Source organism: Crinia signifera, unplaced genomic scaffold (genome assembly GCF_055691185.1).
Source record: "Crinia signifera unplaced genomic scaffold, ASM5569118v1 HAP2_SCAFFOLD_760, whole genome shotgun sequence".
NCBI classification, from domain to species: domain Eukaryota; kingdom Metazoa; phylum Chordata; class Amphibia; order Anura; family Myobatrachidae; genus Crinia; species Crinia signifera.
The window spans coordinates 24879-40838 of record NW_028142665.1 but is presented as its reverse complement, the minus strand read 5'-3'; the positions used below and the strand labels follow the sequence as shown (position 1 = coordinate 40838).

Sequence of the window (15960 nt, the reverse complement as noted above, 5' to 3'; positions counted from 1 at the left end):
TGCATGTGCTCCGCCCCGTCTGTTGACGTCGCGTCAACAGACACACACCCACTAGGCAGACGACCAACAGGCAAGCAGCAGCAGCCAGCTGTCTCCTCGCTCTTTGCTGCCGCATGCCTGTGTCCCTGACGAACTGCTGCTGAGTAAATCAATCAGCTAGCTGCTGCAGAGGAGAAGGAGGAATCTTGCACAATCAGGTGCAATGACGGCTTTCCTGTTTTGAGCCCATTCAGCAGCAGTAGTAGTAGACAGTCAGATGGACAGGCATTCATGTGGCAGGACCCTTTGTGTGACATCACAATCTGCCCTCTATGACATCACAAGCTGCTCACTCGGAATCCGGCGGAACCTGACAGCCAGACAGTCACTTGGAACAGACAGGCAGACAGGACAGTCATGTGTAGGTGAGCTGGGTGGGGCCAATGTTTTCTTTTATTGGCAGTTACCACCCAAATGATGGTCCGAAGAAGGTAAGTGATACTTTTTCTAAATCCCCCTCTCAATGATCATCAATTGTTGGGCTTGGAAAAAAATGGAAGAGGAAAAAAAATTCCCAAAACAAAAGAGAATAAAGAGGAAAAAAAATTCCCAAAACAAAAGAGAGAGAAAAGAGAGCGCAAAAAGAAAAGAAAAAAAATATATAAGAGATCAAGAAAAAAAAAAAAAAACAAGCCATTTCAAATCGAGAGGGAGGGGGTCCAAAAATTCCATTGCTTTGATCCAGTTGATGTTTCCGTGGTAAGATCGTAGGTAAGTCACATAGCGTTTGCATATTTATTGGGAGGTCGCAGCGATTGATAAGTCCTTTAATTTAGGCAGGCTTCCGGTCTTTTGGCTAGGCCGCATATGCTGATATCAAGTGTAGTGTCACGTCAAGTAATTAACTGCCTCGATTCCAGAAAGTACAATTCAAGGAGTCAAGAAATAGTCACAAAATGATACACTGAGGCAGGATTTGAAAGTATTTATGCACAAGGGTTAAACCTTGAAGCAGCAAATGCATGCATTTCTAAATACAAAGGTGCACAAACAATTGATACTCCAAATCAAGTGCCAGGAATGGAAATAGTCTTTTTTTGGATAACAGATTAGGAAGGTGCACCGGTCCTGGAAGTACTGCAATACCAGGTCAATGCGTGGAGTGGACAGAGCAAGCTCTTCTTCCATCTCCCTGTTCTAAAAATCCATTTAATATATGGCCCCCAGATAGGGGGCGTATCAGATATTAAACTGATAAGAACAGATACTACACTTGATCTTAGCCAAAAGGCCGAGAAGCGATAACCCGAATGGGGTCCCAGCAAAGCGCGCAAACCGGAATTCGGCCACCAACACTGGTGGAGAAGAGATCAGCACCACGGACACATCTAACACACACACATCACTTCTTTGACGTTGCAGTCTGAAAGATACCAGGCTGTACGGCAGGTATGAATAGGACTTGAAGTGCTGGACAGGGACCGGAGGACGAGTAGCCATCCAACTGATTTTGTGATTAGGTCGTCGGCGGGCGGGCAGGGTGCCTCAGCTGGGTAGGAGGCCAAATTTGCATGTGCTCCGCCCCGTCTGTTGACGTCGCGTCAACAGACACACACCCACTAGGCAGACGACCAACAGGCAAGCAGCAGCAGCCAGCTGTCTCCTCGCTCTTTGCTGCCGCATGCCTGTGTCCCTGACGAACTGCTGCTGAGTAAATCAATCAGCTAGCTGCTGCAGAGGAGAAGGAGGAATCTTGCACAATCAGGTGCAATGACGGCTTTCCTGTTTTGAGCCCATTCAGCAGCAGTAGTAGTAGACAGTCAGATGGACAGGCATTCATGTGGCAGGACCCTTTGTGTGACATCACAATCTGCCCTCTATGACATCACAAGCTGCTCACTCGGAATCCGGCGGAACCTGACAGCCAGACAGTCACTTGGAACAGACAGGCAGACAGGACAGTCATGTGTAGGTGAGCTGGGTGGGCCAATGTTTTCTTTTATTGGCAGTTACCACCCAAATGATGGTCCGAAGAAGGTAAGTGATACTTTTTCTAAATCCCCCTCTCAATGATCATCAATTGTTGGGCTTGGAAAAAAATGGAAGAGGAAAAAAAATTCCCAAAACAAAAGAGAATAAAGAGGAAAAAAAATTCCCCAAAACAAAAGAGAGAGAAAAGAGAGCGCAAAAAGAAAAGAAAAAAAATATATAAGAGATCAAGAAAAAAAAAAAAAACAAGCCATTTCAAATCGAGAGGGAGGGGGTCCAAAAATTCCATTGCTTTGATCCAGTTGATGTTTCCGTGGTAAGATCGTAGGTAAGTCACATAGCGTTTGCATATTTATTGGGAGGTCGCAGCGATTGATAAGTCCTTTAATTTAGGCAGGCTTCCGGTCTTTTGGCTAGGCCGCATATGCTGATATCAAGTGTAGTGTCACGTCAAGTAATTAACTGCCTCGATTCCAGAAAGTACAATTCAAGGAGTCAAGAAATAGTCACAAAATGATACACTGAGGCAGGATTTGAAAGTATTTATGCACAAGGGTTAAACCTTGAAGCAGCAAATGCATGCATTTCTAAATACAAAGGTGCACAAACAATTGATACTCCAAATCAAGTGCCAGGAATGGAAATAGTCTTTTTTTGGATAACAGATTAGGAAGGTGCACCGGTCCTGGAAGTACTGCAATACCAGGTCAATGCGTGGAGTGGACAGAGCAAGCTCTTCTTCCATCTCCCTGTTCTAAAAATCCATTTAATATATGGCCCCCAGATAGGGGGCGTATCAGATATTAAACTGATAAGAACAGATACTACACTTGATCTTAGCCAAAAGGCCGAGAAGCGATAACCCGAATGGGGTCCCAGCAAAGCGCGCAAACCGGAATTCGGCCACCAACACTGGTGGAGAAGAGATCAGCACCACGGACACATCTAACACACACACATCACTTCTTTGACGTTGCAGTCTGAAAGATACCAGGCTGTACGGCAGGTATGAATAGGACTTGAAGTGCTGGACAGGGACCGGAGGACGAGTAGCCATCCAACTGATTTTGTGATTAGGTCGTCGGCGGGCGGGCAGGGTGCCTCAGCTGGGTAGGAGGCCAAATTTGCATGTGCTCCGCCCCGTCTGTTGACGTCGCGTCAACAGACACACACCCACTAGGCAGACGACCAACAGGCAAGCAGCAGCAGCCAGCTGTCTCCTCGCTCTTTGCTGCCGCATGCCTGTGTCCCTGACGAACTGCTGCTGAGTAAATCAATCAGCTAGCTGCTGCAGAGGAGAAGGAGGAATCTTGCACAATCAGGTGCAATGACGGCTTTCCTGTTTTGAGCCCATTCAGCAGCAGTAGTAGTAGACAGTCAGATGGACAGGCATTCATGTGGCAGGACCCTTTGTGTGACATCACAATCTGCCCTCTATGACATCACAAGCTGCTCACTCGGAATCCGGCGGAACCTGACAGCCAGACAGTCACTTGGAACAGACAGGCAGACAGGACAGTCATGTGTAGGTGAGCTGGGTGGGCCAATGTTTTCTTTTATTGGCAGTTACCACCCAAATGATGGTCCGAAGAAGGTAAGTGATACTTTTTCTAAATCCCCCTCTCAATGATCATCAATTGTTGGGCTTGGAAAAAAATGGAAGAGGAAAAAAAATTCCCAAAACAAAAGAGAATAAAGAGGAAAAAAAATTCCCAAAACAAAAGAGAGAGAAAAGAGAGCGCAAAAAGAAAAGAAAAAAAATATATAAGAGATCAAGAAAAAAAAAAAAAACAAGCCATTTCAAATCGAGAGGGAGGGGGTCCAAAAATTCCATTGCTTTGATCCAGTTGATGTTTCCGTGGTAAGATCGTAGGTAAGTCACATAGCGTTTGCATATTTATTGGGAGGTCGCAGCGATTGATAAGTCCTTTAATTTAGGCAGGCTTCCGGTCTTTTGGCTAGGCCGCATATGCTGATATCAAGTGTAGTGTCACGTCAAGTAATTAACTGCCTCGATTCCAGAAAGTACAATTCAAGGAGTCAAGAAATAGTCACAAAATGATACACTGAGGCAGGATTTGAAAGTATTTATGCACAAGGGTTAAACCTTGAAGCAGCAAATGCATGCATTTCTAAATACAAAGGTGCACAAACAATTGATACTCCAAATCAAGTGCCAGGAATGGAAATAGTCTTTTTTTGGATAACAGATTAGGAAGGTGCACCGGTCCTGGAAGTACTGCAATACCAGGTCAATGCGTGGAGTGGACAGAGCAAGCTCTTCTTCCATCTCCCTGTTCTAAAAATCCATTTAATATATGGCCCCCAGATAGGGGGCGTATCAGATATTAAACTGATAAGAACAGATACTACACTTGATCTTAGCCAAAAGGCCGAGAAGCGATAACCCGAATGGGGTCCCAGCAAAGCGCGCAAACCGGAATTCGGCCACCAACACTGGTGGAGAAGAGATCAGCACCACGGACACATCTAACACACACACATCACTTCTTTGACGTTGCAGTCTGAAAGATACCAGGCTGTACGGCAGGTATGAATAGGACTTGAAGTGCTGGACAGGGACCGGAGGACGAGTAGCCATCCAACTGATTTTGTGATTAGGTCGTCGGCGGGCGGGCAGGGTGCCTCAGCTGGGTAGGAGGCCAAATTTGCATGTGCTCCGCCCCGTCTGTTGACGTCGCGTCAACAGACACACACCCACTAGGCAGACGACCAACAGGCAAGCAGCAGCAGCCAGCTGTCTCCTCGCTCTTTGCTGCCGCATGCCTGTGTCCCTGACGAACTGCTGCTGAGTAAATCAATCAGCTAGCTGCTGCAGAGGAGAAGGAGGAATCTTGCACAATCAGGTGCAATGACGGCTTTCCTGTTTTGAGCCCATTCAGCAGCAGTAGTAGTAGACAGTCAGATGGACAGGCATTCATGTGGCAGGACCCTTTGTGTGACATCACAATCTGCCCTCTATGACATCACAAGCTGCTCACTCGGAATCCGGCGGAACCTGACAGCCAGACAGTCACTTGGAACAGACAGGCAGACAGGACAGTCATGTGTAGGTGAGCTGGGTGGGCCAATGTTTTCTTTTATTGGCAGTTACCACCCAAATGATGGTCCGAAGAAGGTAAGTGATACTTTTTCTAAATCCCCCTCTCAATGATCATCAATTGTTGGGCTTGGAAAAAAATGGAAGAGGAAAAAAAATTCCCAAAACAAAAGAGAATAAAGAGGAAAAAAAATTCCCAAAACAAAAGAGAGAGAAAAGAGAGCGCAAAAAGAAAAGAAAAAAAATATATAAGAGATCAAGAAAAAAAAAAAAAAACAAGCCATTTCAAATCGAGAGGGAGGGGGTCCAAAAATTCCATTGCTTTGATCCAGTTGATGTTTCCGTGGTAAGATCGTAGGTAAGTCACATAGCGTTTGCATATTTATTGGGAGGTCGCAGCGATTGATAAGTCCTTTAATTTAGGCAGGCTTCCGGTCTTTTGGCTAGGCCGCATATGCTGATATCAAGTGTAGTGTCACGTCAAGTAATTAACTGCCTCGATTCCAGAAAGTACAATTCAAGGAGTCAAGAAATAGTCACAAAATGATACACTGAGGCAGGATTTGAAAGTATTTATGCACAAGGGTTAAACCTTGAAGCAGCAAATGCATGCATTTCTAAATACAAAGGTGCACAAACAATTGATACTCCAAATCAAGTGCCAGGAATGGAAATAGTCTTTTTTTGGATAACAGATTAGGAAGGTGCACCGGTCCTGGAAGTACTGCAATACCAGGTCAATGCGTGGAGTGGACAGAGCAAGCTCTTCTTCCATCTCCCTGTTCTAAAAATCCATTTAATATATGGCCCCCAGATAGGGGGCGTATCAGATATTAAACTGATAAGAACAGATACTACACTTGATCTTAGCCAAAAGGCCGAGAAGCGATAACCCGAATGGGGTCCCAGCAAAGCGCGCAAACCGGAATTCGGCCACCAACACTGGTGGAGAAGAGATCAGCACCACGGACACATCTAACACACACACATCACTTCTTTGACGTTGCAGTCTGAAAGATACCAGGCTGTACGGCAGGTATGAATAGGACTTGAAGTGCTGGACAGGGACCGGAGGACGAGTAGCCATCCAACTGATTTTGTGATTAGGTCGTCGGCGGGCGGGCAGGGTGCCTCAGCTGGGTAGGAGGCCAAATTTGCATGTGCTCCGCCCCGTCTGTTGACGTCGCGTCAACAGACACACACCCACTAGGCAGACGACCAACAGGCAAGCAGCAGCAGCCAGCTGTCTCCTCGCTCTTTGCTGCCGCATGCCTGTGTCCCTGACGAACTGCTGCTGAGTAAATCAATCAGCTAGCTGCTGCAGAGGAGAAGGAGGAATCTTGCACAATCAGGTGCAATGACGGCTTTCCTGTTTTGAGCCCATTCAGCAGCAGTAGTAGTAGACAGTCAGATGGACAGGCATTCATGTGGCAGGACCCTTTGTGTGACATCACAATCTGCCCTCTATGACATCACAAGCTGCTCACTCGGAATCCGGCGGAACCTGACAGCCAGACAGTCACTTGGAACAGACAGGCAGACAGGACAGTCATGTGTAGGTGAGCTGGGTGGGCCAATGTTTTCTTTTATTGGCAGTTACCACCCAAATGATGGTCCGAAGAAGGTAAGTGATACTTTTTCTAAATCCCCCTCTCAATGATCATCAATTGTTGGGCTTGGAAAAAAATGGAAGAGGAAAAAAAATTCCCAAAACAAAAGAGAATAAAGAGGAAAAAAAATTCCCAAAACAAAAGAGAGAGAAAAGAGAGCGCAAAAAGAAAAGAAAAAAAATATATAAGAGATCAAGAAAAAAAAAAAAAACAAGCCATTTCAAATCGAGAGGGAGGGGGTCCAAAAATTCCATTGCTTTGATCCAGTTGATGTTTCCGTGGTAAGATCGTAGGTAAGTCACATAGCGTTTGCATATTTATTGGGAGGTCGCAGCGATTGATAAGTCCTTTAATTTAGGCAGGCTTCCGGTCTTTTGGCTAGGCCGCATATGCTGATATCAAGTGTAGTGTCACGTCAAGTAATTAACTGCCTCGATTCCAGAAAGTACAATTCAAGGAGTCAAGAAATAGTCACAAAATGATACACTGAGGCAGGATTTGAAAGTATTTATGCACAAGGGTTAAACCTTGAAGCAGCAAATGCATGCATTTCTAAATACAAAGGTGCACAAACAATTGATACTCCAAATCAAGTGCCAGGAATGGAAATAGTCTTTTTTTGGATAACAGATTAGGAAGGTGCACCGGTCCTGGAAGTACTGCAATACCAGGTCAATGCGTGGAGTGGACAGAGCAAGCTCTTCTTCCATCTCCCTGTTCTAAAAATCCATTTAATATATGGCCCCCAGATAGGGGGCGTATCAGATATTAAACTGATAAGAACAGATACTACACTTGATCTTAGCCAAAAGGCCGAGAAGCGATAACCCGAATGGGGTCCCAGCAAAGCGCGCAAACCGGAATTCGGCCACCAACACTGGTGGAGAAGAGATCAGCACCACGGACACATCTAACACACACACATCACTTCTTTGACGTTGCAGTCTGAAAGATACCAGGCTGTACGGCAGGTATGAATAGGACTTGAAGTGCTGGACAGGGACCGGAGGACGAGTAGCCATCCAACTGATTTTGTGATTAGGTCGTCGGCGGGCGGGCAGGGTGCCTCAGCTGGGTAGGAGGCCAAATTTGCATGTGCTCCGCCCCGTCTGTTGACGTCGCGTCAACAGACACACACCCACTAGGCAGACGACCAACAGGCAAGCAGCAGCAGCCAGCTGTCTCCTCGCTCTTTGCTGCCGCATGCCTGTGTCCCTGACGAACTGCTGCTGAGTAAATCAATCAGCTAGCTGCTGCAGAGGAGAAGGAGGAATCTTGCACAATCAGGTGCAATGACGGCTTTCCTGTTTTGAGCCCATTCAGCAGCAGTAGTAGTAGACAGTCAGATGGACAGGCATTCATGTGGCAGGACCCTTTGTGTGACATCACAATCTGCCCTCTATGACATCACAAGCTGCTCACTCGGAATCCGGCGGAACCTGACAGCCAGACAGTCACTTGGAACAGACAGGCAGACAGGACAGTCATGTGTAGGTGAGCTGGGTGGGCCAATGTTTTCTTTTATTGGCAGTTACCACCCAAATGATGGTCCGAAGAAGGTAAGTGATACTTTTTCTAAATCCCCCTCTCAATGATCATCAATTGTTGGGCTTGGAAAAAAATGGAAGAGGAAAAAAAATTCCCAAAACAAAAGAGAATAAAGAGGAAAAAAAATTCCCAAAACAAAAGAGAGAGAAAAGAGAGCGCAAAAAGAAAAGAAAAAAAATATATAAGAGATCAAGAAAAAAAAAAAAAAACAAGCCATTTCAAATCGAGAGGGAGGGGGTCCAAAAATTCCATTGCTTTGATCCAGTTGATGTTTCCGTGGTAAGATCGTAGGTAAGTCACATAGCGTTTGCATATTTATTGGGAGGTCGCAGCGATTGATAAGTCCTTTAATTTAGGCAGGCTTCCGGTCTTTTGGCTAGGCCGCATATGCTGATATCAAGTGTAGTGTCACGTCAAGTAATTAACTGCCTCGATTCCAGAAAGTACAATTCAAGGAGTCAAGAAATAGTCACAAAATGATACACTGAGGCAGGATTTGAAAGTATTTATGCACAAGGGTTAAACCTTGAAGCAGCAAATGCATGCATTTCTAAATACAAAGGTGCACAAACAATTGATACTCCAAATCAAGTGCCAGGAATGGAAATAGTCTTTTTTTGGATAACAGATTAGGAAGGTGCACCGGTCCTGGAAGTACTGCAATACCAGGTCAATGCGTGGAGTGGACAGAGCAAGCTCTTCTTCCATCTCCCTGTTCTAAAAATCCATTTAATATATGGCCCCCAGATAGGGGGCGTATCAGATATTAAACTGATAAGAACAGATACTACACTTGATCTTAGCCAAAAGGCCGAGAAGCGATAACCCGAATGGGGTCCCAGCAAAGCGCGCAAACCGGAATTCGGCCACCAACACTGGTGGAGAAGAGATCAGCACCACGGACACATCTAACACACACACATCACTTCTTTGACGTTGCAGTCTGAAAGATACCAGGCTGTACGGCAGGTATGAATAGGACTTGAAGTGCTGGACAGGGACCGGAGGACGAGTAGCCATCCAACTGATTTTGTGATTAGGTCGTCGGCGGGCGGGCAGGGTGCCTCAGCTGGGTAGGAGGCCAAATTTGCATGTGCTCCGCCCCGTCTGTTGACGTCGCGTCAACAGACACACACCCACTAGGCAGACGACCAACAGGCAAGCAGCAGCAGCCAGCTGTCTCCTCGCTCTTTGCTGCCGCATGCCTGTGTCCCTGACGAACTGCTGCTGAGTAAATCAATCAGCTAGCTGCTGCAGAGGAGAAGGAGGAATCTTGCACAATCAGGTGCAATGACGGCTTTCCTGTTTTGAGCCCATTCAGCAGCAGTAGTAGTAGACAGTCAGATGGACAGGCATTCATGTGGCAGGACCCTTTGTGTGACATCACAATCTGCCCTCTATGACATCACAAGCTGCTCACTCGGAATCCGGCGGAACCTGACAGCCAGACAGTCACTTGGAACAGACAGGCAGACAGGACAGTCATGTGTAGGTGAGCTGGGTGGGCCAATGTTTTCTTTTATTGGCAGTTACCACCCAAATGATGGTCCGAAGAAGGTAAGTGATACTTTTTCTAAATCCCCCTCTCAATGATCATCAATTGTTGGGCTTGGAAAAAAATGGAAGAGGAAAAAAAATTCCCAAAACAAAAGAGAATAAAGAGGAAAAAAAATTCCCAAAACAAAAGAGAGAGAAAAGAGAGCGCAAAAAGAAAAGAAAAAAAATATATAAGAGATCAAGAAAAAAAAAAAAAAACAAGCCATTTCAAATCGAGAGGGAGGGGGTCCAAAAATTCCATTGCTTTGATCCAGTTGATGTTTCCGTGGTAAGATCGTAGGTAAGTCACATAGCGTTTGCATATTTATTGGGAGGTCGCAGCGATTGATAAGTCCTTTAATTTAGGCAGGCTTCCGGTCTTTTGGCTAGGCCGCATATGCTGATATCAAGTGTAGTGTCACGTCAAGTAATTAACTGCCTCGATTCCAGAAAGTACAATTCAAGGAGTCAAGAAATAGTCACAAAATGATACACTGAGGCAGGATTTGAAAGTATTTATGCACAAGGGTTAAACCTTGAAGCAGCAAATGCATGCATTTCTAAATACAAAGGTGCACAAACAATTGATACTCCAAATCAAGTGCCAGGAATGGAAATAGTCTTTTTTTGGATAACAGATTAGGAAGGTGCACCGGTCCTGGAAGTACTGCAATACCAGGTCAATGCGTGGAGTGGACAGAGCAAGCTCTTCTTCCATCTCCCTGTTCTAAAAATCCATTTAATATATGGCCCCCAGATAGGGGGCGTATCAGATATTAAACTGATAAGAACAGATACTACACTTGATCTTAGCCAAAAGGCCGAGAAGCGATAACCCGAATGGGGTCCCAGCAAAGCGCGCAAACCGGAATTCGGCCACCAACACTGGTGGAGAAGAGATCAGCACCACGGACACATCTAACACACACACATCACTTCTTTGACGTTGCAGTCTGAAAGATACCAGGCTGTACGGCAGGTATGAATAGGACTTGAAGTGCTGGACAGGGACCGGAGGACGAGTAGCCATCCAACTGATTTTGTGATTAGGTCGTCGGCGGGCGGGCAGGGTGCCTCAGCTGGGTAGGAGGCCAAATTTGCATGTGCTCCGCCCCGTCTGTTGACGTCGCGTCAACAGACACACACCCACTAGGCAGACGACCAACAGGCAAGCAGCAGCAGCCAGCTGTCTCCTCGCTCTTTGCTGCCGCATGCCTGTGTCCCTGACGAACTGCTGCTGAGTAAATCAATCAGCTAGCTGCTGCAGAGGAGAAGGAGGAATCTTGCACAATCAGGTGCAATGACGGCTTTCCTGTTTTGAGCCCATTCAGCAGCAGTAGTAGTAGACAGTCAGATGGACAGGCATTCATGTGGCAGGACCCTTTGTGTGACATCACAATCTGCCCTCTATGACATCACAAGCTGCTCACTCGGAATCCGGCGGAACCTGACAGCCAGACAGTCACTTGGAACAGACAGGCAGACAGGACAGTCATGTGTAGGTGAGCTGGGTGGGCCAATGTTTTCTTTTATTGGCAGTTACCACCCAAATGATGGTCCGAAGAAGGTAAGTGATACTTTTTCTAAATCCCCCTCTCAATGATCATCAATTGTTGGGCTTGGAAAAAAATGGAAGAGGAAAAAAAATTCCCAAAACAAAAGAGAATAAAGAGGAAAAAAAATTCCCAAAACAAAAGAGAGAGAAAAGAGAGCGCAAAAAGAAAAGAAAAAAAATATATAAGAGATCAAGAAAAAAAAAAAAAAACAAGCCATTTCAAATCGAGAGGGAGGGGGTCCAAAAATTCCATTGCTTTGATCCAGTTGATGTTTCCGTGGTAAGATCGTAGGTAAGTCACATAGCGTTTGCATATTTATTGGGAGGTCGCAGCGATTGATAAGTCCTTTAATTTAGGCAGGCTTCCGGTCTTTTGGCTAGGCCGCATATGCTGATATCAAGTGTAGTGTCACGTCAAGTAATTAACTGCCTCGATTCCAGAAAGTACAATTCAAGGAGTCAAGAAATAGTCACAAAATGATACACTGAGGCAGGATTTGAAAGTATTTATGCACAAGGGTTAAACCTTGAAGCAGCAAATGCATGCATTTCTAAATACAAAGGTGCACAAACAATTGATACTCCAAATCAAGTGCCAGGAATGGAAATAGTCTTTTTTTGGATAACAGATTAGGAAGGTGCACCGGTCCTGGAAGTACTGCAATACCAGGTCAATGCGTGGAGTGGACAGAGCAAGCTCTTCTTCCATCTCCCTGTTCTAAAAATCCATTTAATATATGGCCCCCAGATAGGGGGCGTATCAGATATTAAACTGATAAGAACAGATACTACACTTGATCTTAGCCAAAAGGCCGAGAAGCGATAACCCGAATGGGGTCCCAGCAAAGCGCGCAAACCGGAATTCGGCCACCAACACTGGTGGAGAAGAGATCAGCACCACGGACACATCTAACACACACACATCACTTCTTTGACGTTGCAGTCTGAAAGATACCAGGCTGTACGGCAGGTATGAATAGGACTTGAAGTGCTGGACAGGGACCGGAGGACGAGTAGCCATCCAACTGATTTTGTGATTAGGTCGTCGGCGGGCGGGCAGGGTGCCTCAGCTGGGTAGGAGGCCAAATTTGCATGTGCTCCGCCCCGTCTGTTGACGTCGCGTCAACAGACACACACCCACTAGGCAGACGACCAACAGGCAAGCAGCAGCAGCCAGCTGTCTCCTCGCTCTTTGCTGCCGCATGCCTGTGTCCCTGACGAACTGCTGCTGAGTAAATCAATCAGCTAGCTGCTGCAGAGGAGAAGGAGGAATCTTGCACAATCAGGTGCAATGACGGCTTTCCTGTTTTGAGCCCATTCAGCAGCAGTAGTAGTAGACAGTCAGATGGACAGGCATTCATGTGGCAGGACCCTTTGTGTGACATCACAATCTGCCCTCTATGACATCACAAGCTGCTCACTCGGAATCCGGCGGAACCTGACAGCCAGACAGTCACTTGGAACAGACAGGCAGACAGGACAGTCATGTGTAGGTGAGCTGGGTGGGCCAATGTTTTCTTTTATTGGCAGTTACCACCCAAATGATGGTCCGAAGAAGGTAAGTGATACTTTTTCTAAATCCCCCTCTCAATGATCATCAATTGTTGGGCTTGGAAAAAAATGGAAGAGGAAAAAAAATTCCCAAAACAAAAGAGAATAAAGAGGAAAAAAAATTCCCAAAACAAAAGAGAGAGAAAAGAGAGCGCAAAAAGAAAAGAAAAAAAATATATAAGAGATCAAGAAAAAAAAAAAAAAACAAGCCATTTCAAATCGAGAGGGAGGGGGTCCAAAAATTCCATTGCTTTGATCCAGTTGATGTTTCCGTGGTAAGATCGTAGGTAAGTCACATAGCGTTTGCATATTTATTGGGAGGTCGCAGCGATTGATAAGTCCTTTAATTTAGGCAGGCTTCCGGTCTTTTGGCTAGGCCGCATATGCTGATATCAAGTGTAGTGTCACGTCAAGTAATTAACTGCCTCGATTCCAGAAAGTACAATTCAAGGAGTCAAGAAATAGTCACAAAATGATACACTGAGGCAGGATTTGAAAGTATTTATGCACAAGGGTTAAACCTTGAAGCAGCAAATGCATGCATTTCTAAATACAAAGGTGCACAAACAATTGATACTCCAAATCAAGTGCCAGGAATGGAAATAGTCTTTTTTTGGATAACAGATTAGGAAGGTGCACCGGTCCTGGAAGTACTGCAATACCAGGTCAATGCGTGGAGTGGACAGAGCAAGCTCTTCTTCCATCTCCCTGTTCTAAAAATCCATTTAATATATGGCCCCCAGATAGGGGGCGTATCAGATATTAAACTGATAAGAACAGATACTACACTTGATCTTAGCCAAAAGGCCGAGAAGCGATAACCCGAATGGGGTCCCAGCAAAGCGCGCAAACCGGAATTCGGCCACCAACACTGGTGGAGAAGAGATCAGCACCACGGACACATCTAACACACACACATCACTTCTTTGACGTTGCAGTCTGAAAGATACCAGGCTGTACGGCAGGTATGAATAGGACTTGAAGTGCTGGACAGGGACCGGAGGACGAGTAGCCATCCAACTGATTTTGTGATTAGGTCGTCGGCGGGCGGGCAGGGTGCCTCAGCTGGGTAGGAGGCCAAATTTGCATGTGCTCCGCCCCGTCTGTTGACGTCGCGTCAACAGACACACACCCACTAGGCAGACGACCAACAGGCAAGCAGCAGCAGCCAGCTGTCTCCTCGCTCTTTGCTGCCGCATGCCTGTGTCCCTGACGAACTGCTGCTGAGTAAATCAATCAGCTAGCTGCTGCAGAGGAGAAGGAGGAATCTTGCACAATCAGGTGCAATGACGGCTTTCCTGTTTTGAGCCCATTCAGCAGCAGTAGTAGTAGACAGTCAGATGGACAGGCATTCATGTGGCAGGACCCTTTGTGTGACATCACAATCTGCCCTCTATGACATCACAAGCTGCTCACTCGGAATCCGGCGGAACCTGACAGCCAGACAGTCACTTGGAACAGACAGGCAGACAGGACAGTCATGTGTAGGTGAGCTGGGTGGGCCAATGTTTTCTTTTATTGGCAGTTACCACCCAAATGATGGTCCGAAGAAGGTAAGTGATACTTTTTCTAAATCCCCCTCTCAATGATCATCAATTGTTGGGCTTGGAAAAAAATGGAAGAGGAAAAAAAATTCCCAAAACAAAAGAGAATAAAGAGGAAAAAAAATTCCCAAAACAAAAGAGAGAGAAAAGAGAGCGCAAAAAGAAAAGAAAAAAAATATATAAGAGATCAAGAAAAAAAAAAAAAAACAAGCCATTTCAAATCGAGAGGGAGGGGGTCCAAAAATTCCATTGCTTTGATCCAGTTGATGTTTCCGTGGTAAGATCGTAGGTAAGTCACATAGCGTTTGCATATTTATTGGGAGGTCGCAGCGATTGATAAGTCCTTTAATTTAGGCAGGCTTCCGGTCTTTTGGCTAGGCCGCATATGCTGATATCAAGTGTAGTGTCACGTCAAGTAATTAACTGCCTCGATTCCAGAAAGTACAATTCAAGGAGTCAAGAAATAGTCACAAAATGATACACTGAGGCAGGATTTGAAAGTATTTATGCACAAGGGTTAAACCTTGAAGCAGCAAATGCATGCATTTCTAAATACAAAGGTGCACAAACAATTGATACTCCAAATCAAGTGCCAGGAATGGAAATAGTCTTTTTTTGGATAACAGATTAGGAAGGTGCACCGGTCCTGGAAGTACTGCAATACCAGGTCAATGCGTGGAGTGGACAGAGCAAGCTCTTCTTCCATCTCCCTGTTCTAAAAATCCATTTAATATATGGCCCCCAGATAGGGGGCGTATCAGATATTAAACTGATAAGAACAGATACTACACTTGATCTTAGCCAAAAGGCCGAGAAGCGATAACCCGAATGGGGTCCCAGCAAAGCGCGCAAACCGGAATTCGGCCACCAACACTGGTGGAGAAGAGATCAGCACCACGGACACATCTAACACACACACATCACTTCTTTGACGTTGCAGTCTGAAAGATACCAGGCTGTACGGCAGGTATGAATAGGACTTGAAGTGCTGGACAGGGACCGGAGGACGAGTAGCCATCCAACTGATTTTGTGATTAGGTCGTCGGCGGGCGGGCAGGGTGCCTCAGCTGGGTAGGAGGCCAAATTTGCATGTGCTCCGCCCCGTCTGTTGACGTCGCGTCAACAGACACACACCCACTAGGCAGACGACCAACAGGCAAGCAGCAGCAGCCAGCTGTCTCCTCGCTCTTTGCTGCCGCATGCCTGTGTCCCTGACGAACTGCTGCTGAGTAAATCAATCAGCTAGCTGCTGCAGAGGAGAAGGAGGAATCTTGCACAATCAGGTGCAATGACGGCTTTCCTGTTTTGAGCCCATTCAGCAGCAGTAGTAGTAGACAGTCAGATGGACAGGCATTCATGTGGCAGGACCCTTTGTGTGACATCACAATCTGCCCTCTATGACATCACAAGCTGCTCACTCGGAATCCGGCGGAACCTGACAGCCAGACAGTCACTTGGAACAGACAGGCAGACAGGACAGTCATGTGTAGGTGAGCTGGGTGGGCCAATGTTTTCTTTTATTGGCAGTTACCACCCAAATGATGGTCCGAAGAAGGTAAGTGATACTTTTTCTAAATCCCCCTCTCA

General features: G+C 46.0%; 10 non-coding genes across 10 annotated transcripts; all 10 read right to left on the bottom strand.

Moving 5' to 3' along the window:
• Positions 1-1091: 1091 nt before the first annotated feature.
• Positions 1092-1282, bottom strand: LOC146056264 (U2 spliceosomal RNA). The gene has a single exon (XR_014469086.1). It is a non-coding gene; the product is annotated as a U2 spliceosomal RNA (small nuclear RNA).
• Positions 1283-2637: 1355 nt separating this feature from the next.
• Positions 2638-2828, bottom strand: LOC146056263 (U2 spliceosomal RNA). The gene has a single exon (XR_014469085.1). It is a non-coding gene; the product is annotated as a U2 spliceosomal RNA (small nuclear RNA).
• Positions 2829-4182: 1354 nt separating this feature from the next.
• LOC146056262 (U2 spliceosomal RNA) lies at positions 4183-4373 on the bottom strand. The gene has a single exon (XR_014469084.1). It is a non-coding gene; the product is annotated as a U2 spliceosomal RNA (small nuclear RNA).
• Positions 4374-5728: 1355 nt separating this feature from the next.
• On the bottom strand, positions 5729-5919 carry LOC146056261 (U2 spliceosomal RNA). Its single transcript, XR_014469083.1, has one exon. It is a non-coding gene; the product is annotated as a U2 spliceosomal RNA (small nuclear RNA).
• A 1354-nt stretch (positions 5920-7273) lies between these two features.
• LOC146056260 (U2 spliceosomal RNA) lies at positions 7274-7464 on the bottom strand. Its single transcript, XR_014469082.1, has one exon. It is a non-coding gene; the product is annotated as a U2 spliceosomal RNA (small nuclear RNA).
• A 1355-nt stretch (positions 7465-8819) lies between these two features.
• Positions 8820-9010, bottom strand: LOC146056259 (U2 spliceosomal RNA). The gene has a single exon (XR_014469081.1). It is a non-coding gene; the product is annotated as a U2 spliceosomal RNA (small nuclear RNA).
• A 1355-nt stretch (positions 9011-10365) lies between these two features.
• Positions 10366-10556, bottom strand: LOC146056258 (U2 spliceosomal RNA). Its single transcript, XR_014469080.1, has one exon. It is a non-coding gene; the product is annotated as a U2 spliceosomal RNA (small nuclear RNA).
• A 1355-nt stretch (positions 10557-11911) lies between these two features.
• On the bottom strand, positions 11912-12102 carry LOC146056257 (U2 spliceosomal RNA). Its single transcript, XR_014469079.1, has one exon. It is a non-coding gene; the product is annotated as a U2 spliceosomal RNA (small nuclear RNA).
• A 1355-nt stretch (positions 12103-13457) lies between these two features.
• On the bottom strand, positions 13458-13648 carry LOC146056256 (U2 spliceosomal RNA). Its single transcript, XR_014469078.1, has one exon. It is a non-coding gene; the product is annotated as a U2 spliceosomal RNA (small nuclear RNA).
• A 1355-nt stretch (positions 13649-15003) lies between these two features.
• On the bottom strand, positions 15004-15194 carry LOC146056254 (U2 spliceosomal RNA). The gene has a single exon (XR_014469077.1). It is a non-coding gene; the product is annotated as a U2 spliceosomal RNA (small nuclear RNA).
• Positions 15195-15960: the final 766 nt, after the last annotated feature.